This window comes from Oncorhynchus keta, chromosome 20 (assembly GCF_023373465.1).
Source record: "Oncorhynchus keta strain PuntledgeMale-10-30-2019 chromosome 20, Oket_V2, whole genome shotgun sequence".
Classification (NCBI taxonomy): domain Eukaryota; kingdom Metazoa; phylum Chordata; class Actinopteri; order Salmoniformes; family Salmonidae; genus Oncorhynchus; species Oncorhynchus keta.
In genome coordinates, this window is record NC_068440.1 from 23,679,220 (window position 1) to 23,694,802 (window position 15,583).

The following is a 15,583-nucleotide window of genomic DNA, read 5'->3' on the forward strand; positions in this document are numbered from 1 at the left end:
GGAGAAGATTATTTGTGTGTCGTCTGCATAGCAATGATAGGAGAGACCATGTGAGGTTATGACAGAGCCAAGTGACTTGGTGTATAGCGAGAATAGGAGAGGGCCTAGAACAGAGCCCTGGGGGACGCCAGTGGTGAGAGCGCGTGGTGAGGAGACAGATTCTCGCCACGCCACCTGGTAGGAGCGACCTGTCATGTAGGACGCAATCCAAGCGTGGGCCGCGCCTGAGATGCCCAACTCGGAGAGGGTGGAGAGGAGGATCTGATGGTTCACAGTATCGAAGGCAGCCGATAGGTCTAGAAGGATGAGAGCAGAGGAGAGAGAGTTAGCTTTAGCAGTGCGGAGCGCCTCCGTGATACAGAGAAGAGCAGTCTCAGTTGAATGACTAGTCTTGAAACCTGACTGATTTGGATCAAGAAGGTCATTCAGAGAGAGATAGCGGGAGAGCTGGCCAAGGACGGCACGTTCAAGAGTTTTGGAGAGAAAAGAAAGAAGGGATACTGGTCTGTAGTTGTTGACATCGGAGGGATCGAGTGTAGGTTTTTTCAGAAGGGGTGCAACTCTCGCTCTCTTGAAGACGGAAGGGACGTAGCCAGCGGTCAGGGATGAGTTGATGAGCGAGGTGAGGTAAGGGAGAAGGTCTCCGGAAATGGTCTGGAGAAGAGAGGAGGGGATAGGGTCGAGCGGGCAGGTTGTTGGGCGGCCGGCCGTCACAAGACGCGAGATTTCATCTGGAGAGAGAGGGGAGAAAGAGGTCAGAGCACAGGGTAGGGCAGTGTGAGCAGAACCAGCGGTGCCGTTTGACTTAGCAAACGAGGATCGGATGTCGTCGACCTTCTTTTCAAAATGGTTGACGAAGTCATCTGCAGAAAGGGAGGAGGGGGGGAGGGGGAGGAGGATTCAGGAGGGAGGAGAAGGTGGCAAAGAGCTTCCTAGGGTTAGAGGCAGCTGCTTGGAATTTAGAGTGGGAGAAAATGGCTTTAGCAGCAGAGACAGAGGAGGAAAATGTAGAGAGGAGGGAGTGAAAGGATGCCAGGTCCGCAGGGAGGCGAGTTTTCCTCCATTTCCGCTCGGCTGCCCGGAGCCCTGTTCTGTGAGCTCGCAATGAGTCGTCGAGCCACGGAGCGGGAGGGGAGGACCGAGCCGGCCTGGAGGATAGGGGACATAGAGAGTCAAAGGATGCAGAAAGGGAGGAGAGGAGGGTTGAGGAGGCAGAATCAGGAGATAGGTTGGAGAAGGTTTGAGCAGAGGGAAGAGATGATAGGATGGAAGAGGAGAGAGTAGCGGGGGAGAGAGAGCGAAGGTTGGGACGGCGCGATACCATCCGAGTAGGGGCAGTGTGGGAGGTGTTGGATGAGAGCGAGAGGGAAAAGGATACAAGGTAGTGGTCGGAGACTTGGAGGGGAGTTGCAATGAGGTTAGTGAAAGAACAGCATCTAGTAAAGATGAGGTCGAGCGTATTGCCTGCCTTGTGAGTAGGGGGGGAAGGTGAGAGGGTGAGGTCAAAAGAGGAGAGGAGTGGAAAGAAGGAGGCAGAGAGGAATGAGTCAAAGGTAGACGTGGGGAGGTTAAAGTCGCCCAGCACTGTGAGAGGTGAGCCGTCCTCAGGAAAGGAGTTTATCAAGGCATCAAGCTCATTGATGAACTCTCCGAGGGAACCTGGAGGGCGATAAATGATAAGGATGTTAAGCTTGAAAGGGCTGGTAACTGTGACAGCATGGAATTCAAAGGAGGCGATAGACAGATGGGTAAGGGGAGAAAGAGAGAATGACCACTTGGGAGAGATGAGGATCCCGGTGCCACCACCCCGCTGACCAGAAGCTCTCGGGGTGTGCGAGAACACGTGGGCGGACGAAGAGAGAGCAGTAGGAGTAGCAGTGTTGTCTGTGGTGATCCATGTTTCCGTCAGTGCCAAGAAGTCGAGGGACTGGAGGGAGGCATAGGCTGAGATGAACTCTGCCTTGTTGGCCGCAGATCGGCAGTTCCAGAGGCTACCGGAGACCTGGAACTCCACGTGGGTCGTGCGCGCTGGGACCACCAGATTAGGGTGGCCGCGGCCACGCGGTGTGGAGCGTTTGTATGGTCTGTGCAGAGAGGAGAGAACAGGGATAGACAGACACATAGTTGACAGGCTACAGAAGAGGCTACGCTAATGCAAAGGAGATTGGAATGACAAGTGGACTACACGTCTCGAATGTTCAGAAAGTTAAGCTTACGTAGCAAGAATCTTATTGACTAAAATGATACAGTACTGCTGAAGTAGGCTAGCTGGCAGTGGCTGCGTTGTTGACACTACACTAATCAAGTCGTTCCGTTGAGTGTAATAGTTTCTGCAGTGCTGCTATTCGGGGGCTAGCTGGCTAGCTAGCAGTGTTGTTTACGTTACGTTGCGTTTAAAGAACGACAATAGCTGGCTAGCTAACCTAGAAAATCGCTCTAGACTACACAATTATATTTGATACAAAGACGGCTATGTAGCTAGCTACGATCAAACAAATCAAACCGTTGTACTGTAATGAAATGAAATGAAAATGTGATACTACCTGTGAATGCGACCGGGTTGTTGAGTCCTATTCGGTAGACGTTGGCTAGCTGTTGGCTAGCTGTCGGCTAGCTGTTGGCTAGCTAGCAGAGTCTCCTACGTTAAGGACGACAAATAGCTGGCTAGCTAACCTCGGTAAATTAAGATAATCACTCTAAGACTACACACTCTAAACTACACAATTATCTTGGATACGAAGACAGCAAAGACAGCTATGTAGCTAGCTAACACTACACTAATCAAGTCGTTCAGTTGAGTGTAATAGTTTCTACGGTGCTGCTAATCGGTAGACGGTGGACGTTTGCTAGCAGGCTAGCTGGCTAGCTGCTGGGCAAATAGCAGTGAAGACTACGTTAGGACGACGAAATACGATAATTAAGCAATTATCTTTGATACAAAGACGGCTATGTAGCTAGCTAAGAAGAAATTGCTAAGATTAGACAAATCAAACCTTTGTACTATAATGAAATGTAATGAAATGTAATGAAAAAGTTATACTACCTGCGGAGCGAAGTGCCCAGGTTTGCCCAGGTTTGCTGTTTATTTGAGCAATATGAGATGGAAGGTAGTTCCTTGCAATAATGGCTTTATATAGTACTGTATGCTTTCTCAAATTTCTTCTGGATTTGGGAGTACTGTGAAAAGACCCCTGGTGGCATGTCTGATGGGGTAAGTGTGTGTAAGTGTGTGTGTGTGTGTGTGGGGGTGGTACACAGTGTACCAGAGACCATCTGATTGGTTCCCATGGGAAAGCTCATAGGATCCTGTACAATAACTGCTCTTATTAAAAACTCACACACACACGCACGCACGCAGGCACACAACCTCCTTTCATCTCATCCATGTCTTAGTAATTAAATCAAAAGCTCTGCTGTGTGAATGAACTCATCAGCACAGGCCCAGGTAATTAACTAATTGTTTAGTATTCAAGAGACGGGAGTGTGTTTGTGTGCTTGTGTATGTGAGTGTGTGTGTTTGTTCGTGCGGCGTGCATTATATGTTAGAGACAAAGAACATGAGACAAAGAAAGAGAGTGAGAGAGAGAGAGGGAGAGAAGAGCGAGGGAGTAGTGGAAGTGTGTCAAGGGGGAAGCCTACCTCAAGGGTTAGAGATAGAGTCCCTCTCCCCCGGGTGAAAAAGTTTCCATGGCAATTTTGGTGGAAAGCCAGTGTGGTGTCTTTGGCTATGCCAGATTAAGTGATATGACATGCTATTCTATAAAATAATTTCTCCGTAATTAATATTACCTGATTGAGTTAATCATGTTAATGTAATTAACTAGAGAGTCGTGGCACCACAAAATTATATTGAGTTGTTATCTTCTGAATAAACTCTTAAAGACCTAGTAATATTTTACATCAATAGCAGTCTATATTAATCGTCATTTTAATTCAGTCTCATCTGAAAGTTGTAAATTCTTGGTTATCTGCACGAACCCTGGCTAACAATTTGAATCAGCAATACAAAATTGGGTTTAATTATTTATTTACTAAATACCTAACTAATCACACAGAATTACACATACACATAATTAAATCATAACTTGATTACAAATTACGTCATAAAGGAAAACGTCCCTAGCGGGCGGAACAGATATGACAGCTTGTTACACAAAGGGGCTGGGTTTGAGTGAAAGTGCGGGAAGACTGAGGAACAAAAGGCGAAGCTGTGCTATCGTAAATACAGTATCTTATGCATTCTAAATTACCACCCATTTGGATAAGGAAAATGCAATAAACATCTACTCTGAGCTGCGCTTCAGTAGGTTGGTGGGAGATGGAAGGCCGTGTTGCCCAACCGAGTCCTTTAGCATTTGAAGAATGTCTTTGCTGGTAAATTGGATACGTTGTAGTAATGTCGTTGTGTGGTAGACGGGATACTCTGTCTGTTACTTCCTAACCTGCGTTTGCAGCTGCGGTTGCTAACTCAATGGCTAGGAGGCATCACTTCTGTAGTGAATAAGAGTTCAAAGTTCATACCATTCGCAACCAAAGCTCACGCTGATGTTGGCTTCATTCTGTAGATATTATCTGAACCATTCTGACATCGGATCGTCGTCCCCACATCCTCGGAACAGGAGGTTAAAATGTCGTCAAGGCTTTATATAGGAAGGGAGAGGAGGGCGTGTTTGAAAAGTTTTATAGCCCATGTCCCTTCACAGGGGCGGACCACTGATTGAACAGAACCTTATGAAAACTCAAATCTCACATTTTAGAAGCTAAAATCACATTTCATCCCATCACGAATAATTTCATATTCAAACATTTAAATTGAACACCAATTCCATGTGAATCTGATAACTCTGATGAGTAGACTTTCCACTGTAGAGTTTATGTCATCTTATCATTGATGAGAATGTCTCAGATGACAACTGAACTGACATCATATTCATTAAGTACCACTGCATATGTTCAATTGGTTGGATTACCAGAATATTGTTAATTTCCCCCCACCTTCTGATGTTCGCAGAATCTCTATGTTAACCAAGGGTTTGCAAATGTAACCTCAGTAGGGTAGAGAGGAAAAAGGGGGGAAGAGGTATTTATGACTGTCATAAACCTACACCCAGGCCAACGTCATGACACCAGGTTCCCCCTCTCTCTTTCTCTATCTCTCCCTCTCCCCTCTCTCCTTTTCTTCCAGGCCAGCTGTAGTGACTGGCTGGCGAATTGAGTTTCCCGTTAGTAGCGTGAACAGAGAGTGGAGTTATCCACTACAGTTGTAAAGTGGAGTTTTCCACCTACACAACACAGCCACTGCAGCTTTGAACTCCCTGACATACACACTACACACATAAGCAAGCATATTATCCACCCTTTTCCTTTCAGAAAGTCTTTGACTAATGTACAACCTTTGATCTCCTGTCAATCACTCTCTCCATTAACAGTGTATGTGTTACAGGAGGTAGGTGGCACCTTAATTGGGAGGATTGGCTCGTTATAATGACTGGAGCGGCATCAATGGAATGGTAACATATACATGAAAAACATGGTTTTCAGGTGTTTGAAGCCATTCCATTTGCTCCATTCCGGCCATTATTATGAGCTCAGCAGCCTCCTGTGGTGTGTGTGTGTGTGTGTGTGTGTGTGTGTGTGTGTGTGTGTGTGTGTGTGTGTGTGTGTGTGTGTGTGTGTGTGTGTGTGTGTGTGTGTGTGTGTGTGTGTGTGTGCGTGCGTGCGTGCGTGCATGTGTGTGTGTGTGTGCGTGTGTGTGTGTGTGTCTATCACTCTCTCCATCAACAATTAACTCCAGAGCCGAGAGGTTGAGGGGTTCCAGACTGAAAGCATCCAAACAGCTCACTGAAATATTCCAGAGAAAAATGTATTTTTCCAGGCGGTCTTTCTTGGAGGCGCATGAAAGAGGAGAAAGATAATATGGAAAAAAGAATAGAAAGAAACTAAGAGAGAGAGAGATAATAAATAAATAAATTGATTTCTATTCAGAGAGAGGGTAGATATACGTTGCAGAGAGAGGGGTGTGAAGGAAGAGAGAAGGCACGGAGAGAAAGAGAGAGAGAGAGAGAGAGAGGGTAAGGGAGGAAGGGAAAGAGGTGTCTGTCAGAACTCAGAGTAGATCCAACCATCCTGACCTCTGCAGACCCACGCAGGCACACACACACACACACGCACGCACGCACACACACACACACACACATATACACACACACTCTCCCCCCCGGCACACACACGTCTCCCCCTGACACACACACACCTCCCTCGACACACACATTTCCACTCACACACAAACACAAAACACCTAGTCCCACTAGGGGCTATGAGAATCTCACTTCCAGATAACAAGCCAGCAGCCAAGTGACTTTCACACAGTGGTGCAGTGGTACAGTGGTGCAGTGGTACAGTGGTACAGTGGTGCAGTGGTACAGTGGTGCAGTGGTGCAGTGGTACAGTGGTGCAGTGGTACAGTGGTGCAGTGGTACAGTGGTGCAGTGGTACAGTGGTACAGTGGTACAGTGGTGCAGTGGTACAGTGGTGCAGTGGTGCAGTATGTGGGGCTGACTGGAGTAAACCATAGAAATAGAACTCAAGAGCTCCACGGATATGCCGCTCTGAGTTGAAGAGCAACGCTAGCTCATCACACACCTGAGAAGAGAGAGATAAAGGATAGAGAGAGAGAAAAGGAAAGAAAAGGAAGAGTGAGTGATGAAGGGAAACGAGGAGCGGAGGCGAGAAGAAGAGAGTGGGAGAACTAAGGGGTAAAAGAAAAGGAAGAGTGAGTGATGAAGGGAAACGAGGAGCGGAGGCGAGAGGAAGAGAGTGAGAGAACTAAGGGGTAAAAGACAAGGAAGAGTGAGTGGAAAGGAGAGGGGGTAAGAGAAAAGGAGAGAGGGTAAGAGAAAAGGAGAGGGGGTAAAAGGAGAGGAGATAAGAGAAATGAGAGGGGGTAGGAGAAAAGGAGAGGAGATAAGAGAAATGAGAGGGGGTAAGAGAAAAGGAGAGGAGATAAGAGAAATGAGAGGGGGTAAGAGAAAAGGAGAGGAGATAAGAGAAATGAGAGGAGGTAAGAGAAAAGGAGAGGGGTAATAGCAAAGGAAAGGGGGTAAGAGAAAAGGAGACGGGGTAAGAGAAAGGTGTGGGGGTATTTTATACCATCTATTGCATCTTGCCTATGACGCTCTGTCATTGCCCATCCATATATTTATATGTATATATTCTTATTCCATTCTTTTACTTAGATGTGTGTGTATTAGGTAGTTGTTATGGAATTGTTCGATTTCATGTTAGATATTGCTGCACTGTCGGAACTATAAGCACAAGCATTTCACTACACTCACCATAACATCTGCTAACCATATGTATGTGACCAATACAATTTGATTTGATTTGAAAAGGAGAGGAGGTAATCGAAAAGAAGGAGGGACAGGCTCAGCAGGGATCAGATTTCAATGAGTCAGCAGCAGTCAGAGGACTGAGTGGAGAGACAGCAAGAGGGAGGGAGGGAGTTGACTCACGAGGGATGGGGAAAAATAGACACAGTGTACATTTTCACACCTCTGTGGGAGGAGCCTGACCTCGGGTTAGTGCACCGGCCACACACACACACACACACACACACACACACACACACACACACACACACACACACACACACACACACACACACACACACACAAAGCCGCTCGCCAAGGCAACACGGCTCTCTTCAGAAACTCATCATAACCACACACACATACTGACACAACACCCCCTGACCCGGCTTACTGTACAACATCAACGGCTTATAGTCTCTACTGGAACTTCTGGCACAGAACTCCAGGGTTGTAAACACTGTGGAAACTAAGATTACATCCCAAATAGCACCTTAGTCCCTATGTAGTGCACTACTTTTGACCTGGGCCAATAGGACTTGATCAAAAGTAGTGCACTATATAGGGAATAGGGTGCCATTTGGGGCACCACCTAAACTATGAACTTCTGTTTACAACATAATTCTACCTTAGCGCTTTAGTATGTGGTCTGTGCTTGGGTTGTGTTTCATTCTAGAACGTTCTTCCTTGTTCCCACCCCTGAACCCTTGTCCTCTCCTGATTGGACTAGATAGCTCTGGACAGCCAGCTCTGTCCTCTGACTGGATAACCCTGACGAGTTCAGGAAACTGACAACATGGTAGCTCAGTATCACTTCTGCCCCACCAGAACCAGAAAGAAGTATGGGTTGTTAAGACAATCCACTGCTGTGCATTTTGAGTACAAAATACAACCTTCCTTTTCTCCTCCTATATACATATTGATTAGATTAAACTACTAGAAAAGAGGACACAGCTCTGTCTATACAAGCACATAGAGTAGCAGCTTGGACCAAATACATGCTCATATAGGAGGCTGAGACAACGAGAATACTAATACAACAGAGCCAGTCAGTCTTACCTGAGTGTAGGAGGCGGTTGGGCCTGGTTCTTGTCCAGTGGTCCGGGTGGGAGGAAACAGGAAGCGGTTCGGTTCAGTCAGTACTATGGTTCAGTTGAAGACAGGGGACCAGTCAGTATTGTGGTTCAGTTGAAGTCAGTACTGTGGTTCAGTTGAAGACAGGGGACCAGTCAGTACTGTGGTTCAGTTGAAGACAGGGAACCAGACAGGGGACCCGTCAGTACTGACCAGTCAGTACTGTGGTTCAGTTGAAGTCAGTACTGTGGTTCAGTTGAAGACAGGGGACCAGTCAGTACTGTGGTTCAGTTGAAGACAGGGGACCAGTCAGTACTGTGGTTCAGTTGAAGTCAGTACTGTGGTTCAGTTGAAGACAGGGGACCAGTCAGTACTGTGGTTCAGTTGAAGACAGGGGACCAGTCAGTACTGTGGTTCAGTTGAAGACAGGGGACCAGTCAGTACTGTGGTTCAGTTGAAGACAGGGGACCAGTCAGTACTGTGGTTCAGTTGAAGACAGGGGACCAGTCAGTACTGTGGTTCAGTTGAAGACAGGGGACCAGTCAGTACTGTGGTTCAGTTGAAGACAGGGGACCAGTCAGTACTGTGGTTCAGTTGAAGACAGGGGACCAGTCAGTACTGTGGTTCAGTTGAAGACAGGGGACCAGTCAGTACTGTGGTTCAGTTGAAGACAGGGGACCAGTCAGTACTGCAGTAACTGCTGCTGTGTCTGTTTCTCTCGGTCACTAGTCTGAGGGGAGCCTGCTCCCAGATCCCCTCTTTATCTGTCCGTGTCTGTCTCGCTCCAGGTGCTTTCACCATTCCCTACAGAGAGGAGAGAGATGAGAGAGGCGCGTCCATGTTACTTGGCAATTAGGAAGGGAAAGTGTGTCTTGGGGGTGAGGTTACAGTTTGGAGACCGGCCAGCAGCACAATACTTACTGTATATTGGGAATGCATTTCTTTAAGTGATGAAATTACTTTGTTTTCATGTAAAAAAAAATATATATATATATATAACGGCAACCTTTGCAATAGGGATGACATTTCCTATCTGAGGTCACAGTTCAAATCAAAAGCACAACTTACGTTGCGTATATTTTACACAGACAGCCAGACAACACTTTCAGCTGGTCAAACAGAGAAGGCTTATCTTGAAATTCTATCTGTCTTGTAGTACTCCTATCTGTCTTGTAGTACTCCTATCTGTCTTGTAGTACTCCTATCTGTCTTGTAGTACTCCTATCTGTCTTGTAGTACTCCTATCTGTCTTGTAGTACTCCTATCTGTCTTGTAGTACTCCTATCTGTCTTGTAGTACTCCTATCTGTCATGTAGCACTCTTATCTGTCTTGTCGTACTCCTATCTGTCTTGTCGTACTCCTATCTGTCTTGTAGTACTCCTATCTGTCTTGTCGTACTCCTATCTGTCTTGTCGTACTCCTATCTGTCTTGTAGTACTTATATATGTCATGTAGTACTCCTATCCAAACAAAACATGTTAAGTACTGTATGTACAGTGTCTACTGTACACTTATAGAACAGTAATGTTGTCTGTCTTATTTAGGGTGTTTCCCAGACAGCTTGGCCTGTGTGATGACCCCTGGACCTCCCTGGGGGTCAAGTAGGAGGGGTGGGGGGATCAGTATATTAGGAATGGCCTCTTTGGTTTTCCAGCTACATTCCTCTGGTGTGGGCTGTGAGGGGAGGGATGACTGGTTGATCATTATGGTACACAGTACTGCTTGCTACTCTACTCAGCCCACAGATCCCTCTCTATCTCTCCCTTCAGGGATAGGCTCATCCTGCTGGCTGGCAGGCAAGCAGGCTGCATCAACTAAACAAACACTGGCCATGCTATTTATACACCCATGGCTTGTCGGCATGGCAACCACACATTGTTTACCTGCATCACAAACTATTTCAGCTTTTGTATTTAAGTGTGTTTTTCTTCTTCTAAGAATTGTTTTATATTCTTAGCTGTTTTCAATGTTGGCTGTTTTCAATGTTGGGTCATTTCATAGCCTCAAGGCAGACATGAGATGTTTAATGTGATTGTCCTGTTTCTTTCTTTGGCTTCTTAGTCCTTTGACTTTATTTGTTGATTTCAGGAAACAACCAAGTTTAGCTTTGAGCTGTCTGTCTGCCTGACTTTCTCTCTGTTTTGGTTTGTGTTGTTTACTTGTTTGTATTTTTATGTTTACTCTAGTTGTTTGTGAGGCTTGTGTGTCCCTCTCCCTCTTCAGTTCACGGCGAGGGCAGCCTGGAGGTCAGCCGTCTCCCGTGGCAACAAGGACGGGCATGGACGTCAGGAAGTGGACCCAGGAACCTTCTCAGAGGCAACAGAAAAAGAGGTCACCTGATCCAGCGTCAGTTCAGTTTCCCTCGGGGCCTGAAAGCTACACTATCAACTACACTACCGTGTGTTCCAACCGTGATTTGCAATAACTGCAATCCTAGAAATCAGCATTTGAGAGACAACTGAGACAGTGATTGTCAGATATAGAGCATTTCACGGGGATATGATGTCATTATTTGGACAAATACACTGAACAAAAATATAAACGCAACATGTAAATATTGGTCCCATGTTTCATGAGCTGAAATAAAAGATCCCAGACATTTTCCATATGCAGAAAAAGCATATTTCTCTAAAATGTTGGGCACAAATTTGTGGACGAGTGGTTTGCTGATGTCAACATTGTGAAAAGAGTGCCCCATGTTGGTGGTGGGGTTATGGTACGGTCAGGCATAAGCATTTTATCTTGCAACTTGAATACACAGAGATACCGCGAGGCCCATTGCCGTGACATTCATCACCTCATGTTTCAGCATGAAAAATGCACCGCCCCATGTCGCAAGGATCTGTAAACAATTCCTGGAAGCTGAAAATGTCCCAGTTCTTCCATGGCCCGCATACTCACAAGACATGTCACGACTTCCGCCGAAGTCCTCTCCTTGTTCGGGCGGTGTTCGGGGATCGACGTCACCGGCTTTCTAGCCATCGCCGCTCCATTTCTCATATGTCCATTTGTTTTGTCTTGTTCCATTACACACCTGGTTTTCATTATCTAATCACACTACATGTATTTAGTCCCCTGTTCCCCTCCATGTCTTTGTGTGTAATTCTTGATTGTTATGTGAGATGTTCACTCGCTATACGTTTGTTTAATGTTCCGTGTTTTTTGGGGCACTTTGATGTCATGTTGTGCCTATTTCTTGACCGGAATAAACATTCCACGGGCCAAACCCTGATCAACTCTATGTGAAGGAAATGTGCCGCGCTGCATGAGGCAAATGGTGGTCACACCAGATACTGACTGGTTTTCTGATCAACACCCCTACTTTCTTTTTAAAGGTACAGTGGGGCAAAAATGTATTTAGTCAGCCACCAATTGTGCAAGTTCTCCCACTTAAAAAGATGTGAGAGGCCTGTAATTTTCATCATAGGTACACTTCAACTATGACAGACAAAATGAGAAATAAAATCCAGAAAATCACATTGTAGGATTTTTAATTCATTTATTTGCAAATTATGGTGGAAAATAAGTATTTGGTCACCTACAAACAAGCAATATTTCTGGCTCTCAGAGACCTGTAACTTCTTCTTTAAGAGGCTCCTCTGTCCTCCACTTGTTACCTGTATTAATGGCACCTGTTTGAACTTGTTATCAGTATAAAAGACACCTGTCCACAACCTCAAACAGTCACACTCCAAACTCCACTATGGCCAAGAGCAAAGAGCTGTCAAAGGACACCAGAAACAAAATTGTAGACCTGCACCAGGCTGGGAAGACTGAATCTGCAATAGGTAAGCAGCTTGGTTTGAAGAAATCAACTGTGGTAGCAATTATTAGGAAATGGAAGACATACAAGACCATTGATAATCTCCCTCGATCTGGGGCTCTATGCAAGATCTCACCCCGTGGGGTCAAAAGGATCACAAGAACGGTGAGCAGAAATCCCAAAACCACATGGGGGACCTAGGGAATGACCTGCAGAGAGCTGGGATCAAAGTAACAAAGCCTACCATCAGTAACACAGTACGCCGCCAGGGACTCAAATCCTGCAGTGCCAGACGTGTCCCCCTGCTTAAGCCAGTACATGTCCAGGCCCATCTGAAGTTTGCTAGAGAGCATTCGGATGATCCAGAAGAAGATTGGGAGAATGTCATATGGTCAGATGAAACCAAAATAGAACTTTTTGGTAAAAACTCAACTCGTCGTGTTTGGAGGACAAAGAATGCAGACAAAGACAAAGAACAAAGAATACAAAGGAGGACAAAGAATACAAAGAGTTGCATCCAAAGAACACCATACCTACTGTGAAGCATGGGGGTGGAAACATCATGCTTTGGAGCTGTTTTTCTGCAAAGGGAACAGGACGACTGATCCGTGTAAAGGAAAGAATTAATGGGGCCATGTATCGTGAGATTTTGAGTGAAAACCTCCTTCCATCAGCAAGGGCATTGAAGATGAAACGTGGCTGGGTCTTTCAGCATGACAATGATCCCAAACACACCGCCCGGGCAACGAAGGAGTGGCTTCGTAAGAAGCATTTCAAGGTCCTGGAGTGGCCTAGCCAGTCTCCAGATCTCAACCCCATAGAAAATCTTTGGAGGGAGTTGAAAGTCCGTGTTGCCCAGCAACAGCCCCAAAACATCACTGCTCTAGAGGAGATCTGCACAGAGGAATGGGTCAAAATACCAGCAACAGTGTGTGAAAACCTTGTGAAGACTTACAGAAAACATTTTACCTCTGTCATAACCAACAAAGAGTATATAACAAAGTATTGAGATAAACTTTTGTTATTGACCAAATACTTATTTTCCACCATAATTTCCAAATAAATTCATAAAAAATCCTACAATGTGATTTTCTGGATTTTTTTTCTAATTTTGTCTGTTATAGTGGAAGTGTACCTATGATAAAAATTACAGGCCTCTCTCATCTTTTTAAGTGGGAGAACTTGCACAATTGGTGGCTGACTAAATACTTTTTTTGCCCCACTGTATATGTGATGAACAGATGCATATCTGTATCCCCAGTCGTGAAAATCATAGATTAGGGCATAATTAATTTTCGTTTATATTTTTGTTCAGTATAACAAGTGAAAGAATGCAAATTGTCAACGCATATCCATATTCAGCATACTATTTCCATTCCATGTGTAGCACCTGTGGCTGTCATATAATTATATTACTATGCTACCTGTTCTGCTTTCTGCTCACATTATGAGCTACTGTACCCCGAGGTGATTGTGAAGTGGATAATTTTGTGAGATCACCTAAGCTGATAATCTCTATATTAATCATTCACAGAGCAACCTAACTTGCATAATTCTTCAGAGTAATAAACTAGTACCGTGGAGTCGGGACTGATAGAAAGGTGAGAAGATACTGCAGAAAAGGTCTTCTTCTGCCTTTCAGCAGACATGCAGACACGTCCTCGTACACACACACACGCAAACACACACACGCACGCAAACACACACACGCACGCACGCAAACACACACACACACACACACGCAAACACACACACGCACGCACGCACGCAAACACACACACACACGCACGCAAACACACACACGCACGCAAACACTCACGCACGCACGCAAACACACACACACACACACACACACACACACGCACGCACGCACGCAAACACACACACACACACACACACACACACACACACACACACACACACACACACACACACACACACACACACACACACACACACACACACACACACAACTCACGCCTGCATCTTTTCCCCCTGACTCAGCAGCAGAGGGCACAGGTTTCTGTTCCCTGTCTCAGTCACACAGGAAACTCACTACCACAGGGTGTGTGTGTGTGTGTCGACTGCTTCCTGTTTACAAACAAAAGTTCAAACACAAAGTACCAGTGACTAAGCAGACAAGTGTAATCCAAACATGTTTCCAGCTGACCACCATTGTCCCTGTTCCCAAGAGCTCCAAGGTAACCTGCCTTAATAATGACTATCGCCCTGTAGCACTCACATCTGTAATTATGAAGCACTTTGAAAGGTTGGTCTACGCACGACTCCAACACCATCATCAAGTTTGCTGATGACACAACGGTGGTAAGCCTAATCACCAACGGCGATGACAGGAGGAGGTCAGAGACTTAGCAGTGTGTGCCAGGACAACAACCTCTCCCTTAATGCCAGTAAGACCAAGGAGCTGATCGTGGACTATAGGAGAAAGAGAGGAGAGCACATCCCCATCCACATCAACGGGTTTGTAGTAGAGCGGTCGGAGAGCTCCTTGGTGTGCACATTACTAAGGACTTGGTATTACTAAAATGGTCCACACACACCAGCACAGTTTTGGAGAGGGCATGACAGAGCCTCTTCCACCTCAGGACGCTGAAAATATTTGGCATGGGCCCTTCGGATCCTAAAATGTTTTGATCTCTGCACGGTGCCCAGACGAGACAACGTTTCTGAGCCGGCAGAAAGCACACATCAACGTCATTATCATGGGCATATCCAAGTAAATGCCAATAGAAAAAATGAAATCAAAATAAAGTTTTAACTAAAATGTGTGTAATTCATTGTTATTTGAATATGTAGGTAACAGTTTTCTGAAAGCAATAAGGCACCTGAGGCCGTGCTGTATCATGAATACAGTCACAGTTAAATGGGTTGACTGGCCCTCCACCAAACAACGAGCTCTATCTGTGACTGTCTTTATGATACAGCACTGCCTCTCTGTTTTATTGATTAATGATTACATCCTCCCTCCCTCCTCCTCCTCATAACGAGCTCCCACCCGGCATATAGCCTCTGTCCTGGTCTGCTCTACTCTCAGGCCCGGCAACGCTACATTGTCAAAACTGGACATTGTATTTCATTTACCATTTGTTGTTAAACAATACTGGGGGAGCACAAATTCTATCTGGGGGGTCCATGCCCGGGTTTGCCATCCCGTAAAGCCGGCCCTGGCTTGGTATGGCAAATGCACCGCCCTCGACCGCAAAGCGCTACAGAGGCTGGTGCGGACAGACCAGTACATCACTGGGGCCGAGCTCCCTGCCATACAGGACCTCTGTATCAGACTGTATCAGAGGAAGGTTCCAGACAGATTCTACACCCAAGACATTAACCCACACACATTCACTACATACGCGCACA

The 15,583-nt window shown here is 45.8% G+C and overlaps 1 protein-coding gene across 2 annotated transcripts in view; it reads right to left on the reverse strand.

Annotated features, from left to right (window-relative positions):
• atxn1a (ataxin 1a) overlaps positions 1 to 15,583 on the reverse strand; it is a 209,329-nt gene that overhangs the window by 135,864 nt on the left and 57,882 nt on the right. For both annotated transcript variants that reach the window (XM_052472459.1, XM_052472457.1), the window contains exon 2: positions 8,427 to 9,245. The gene's annotated coding sequence lies outside the window, so the exon portion shown is untranslated. The remainder of the gene's footprint in view (positions 1 to 8,426; positions 9,246 to 15,583) is intronic.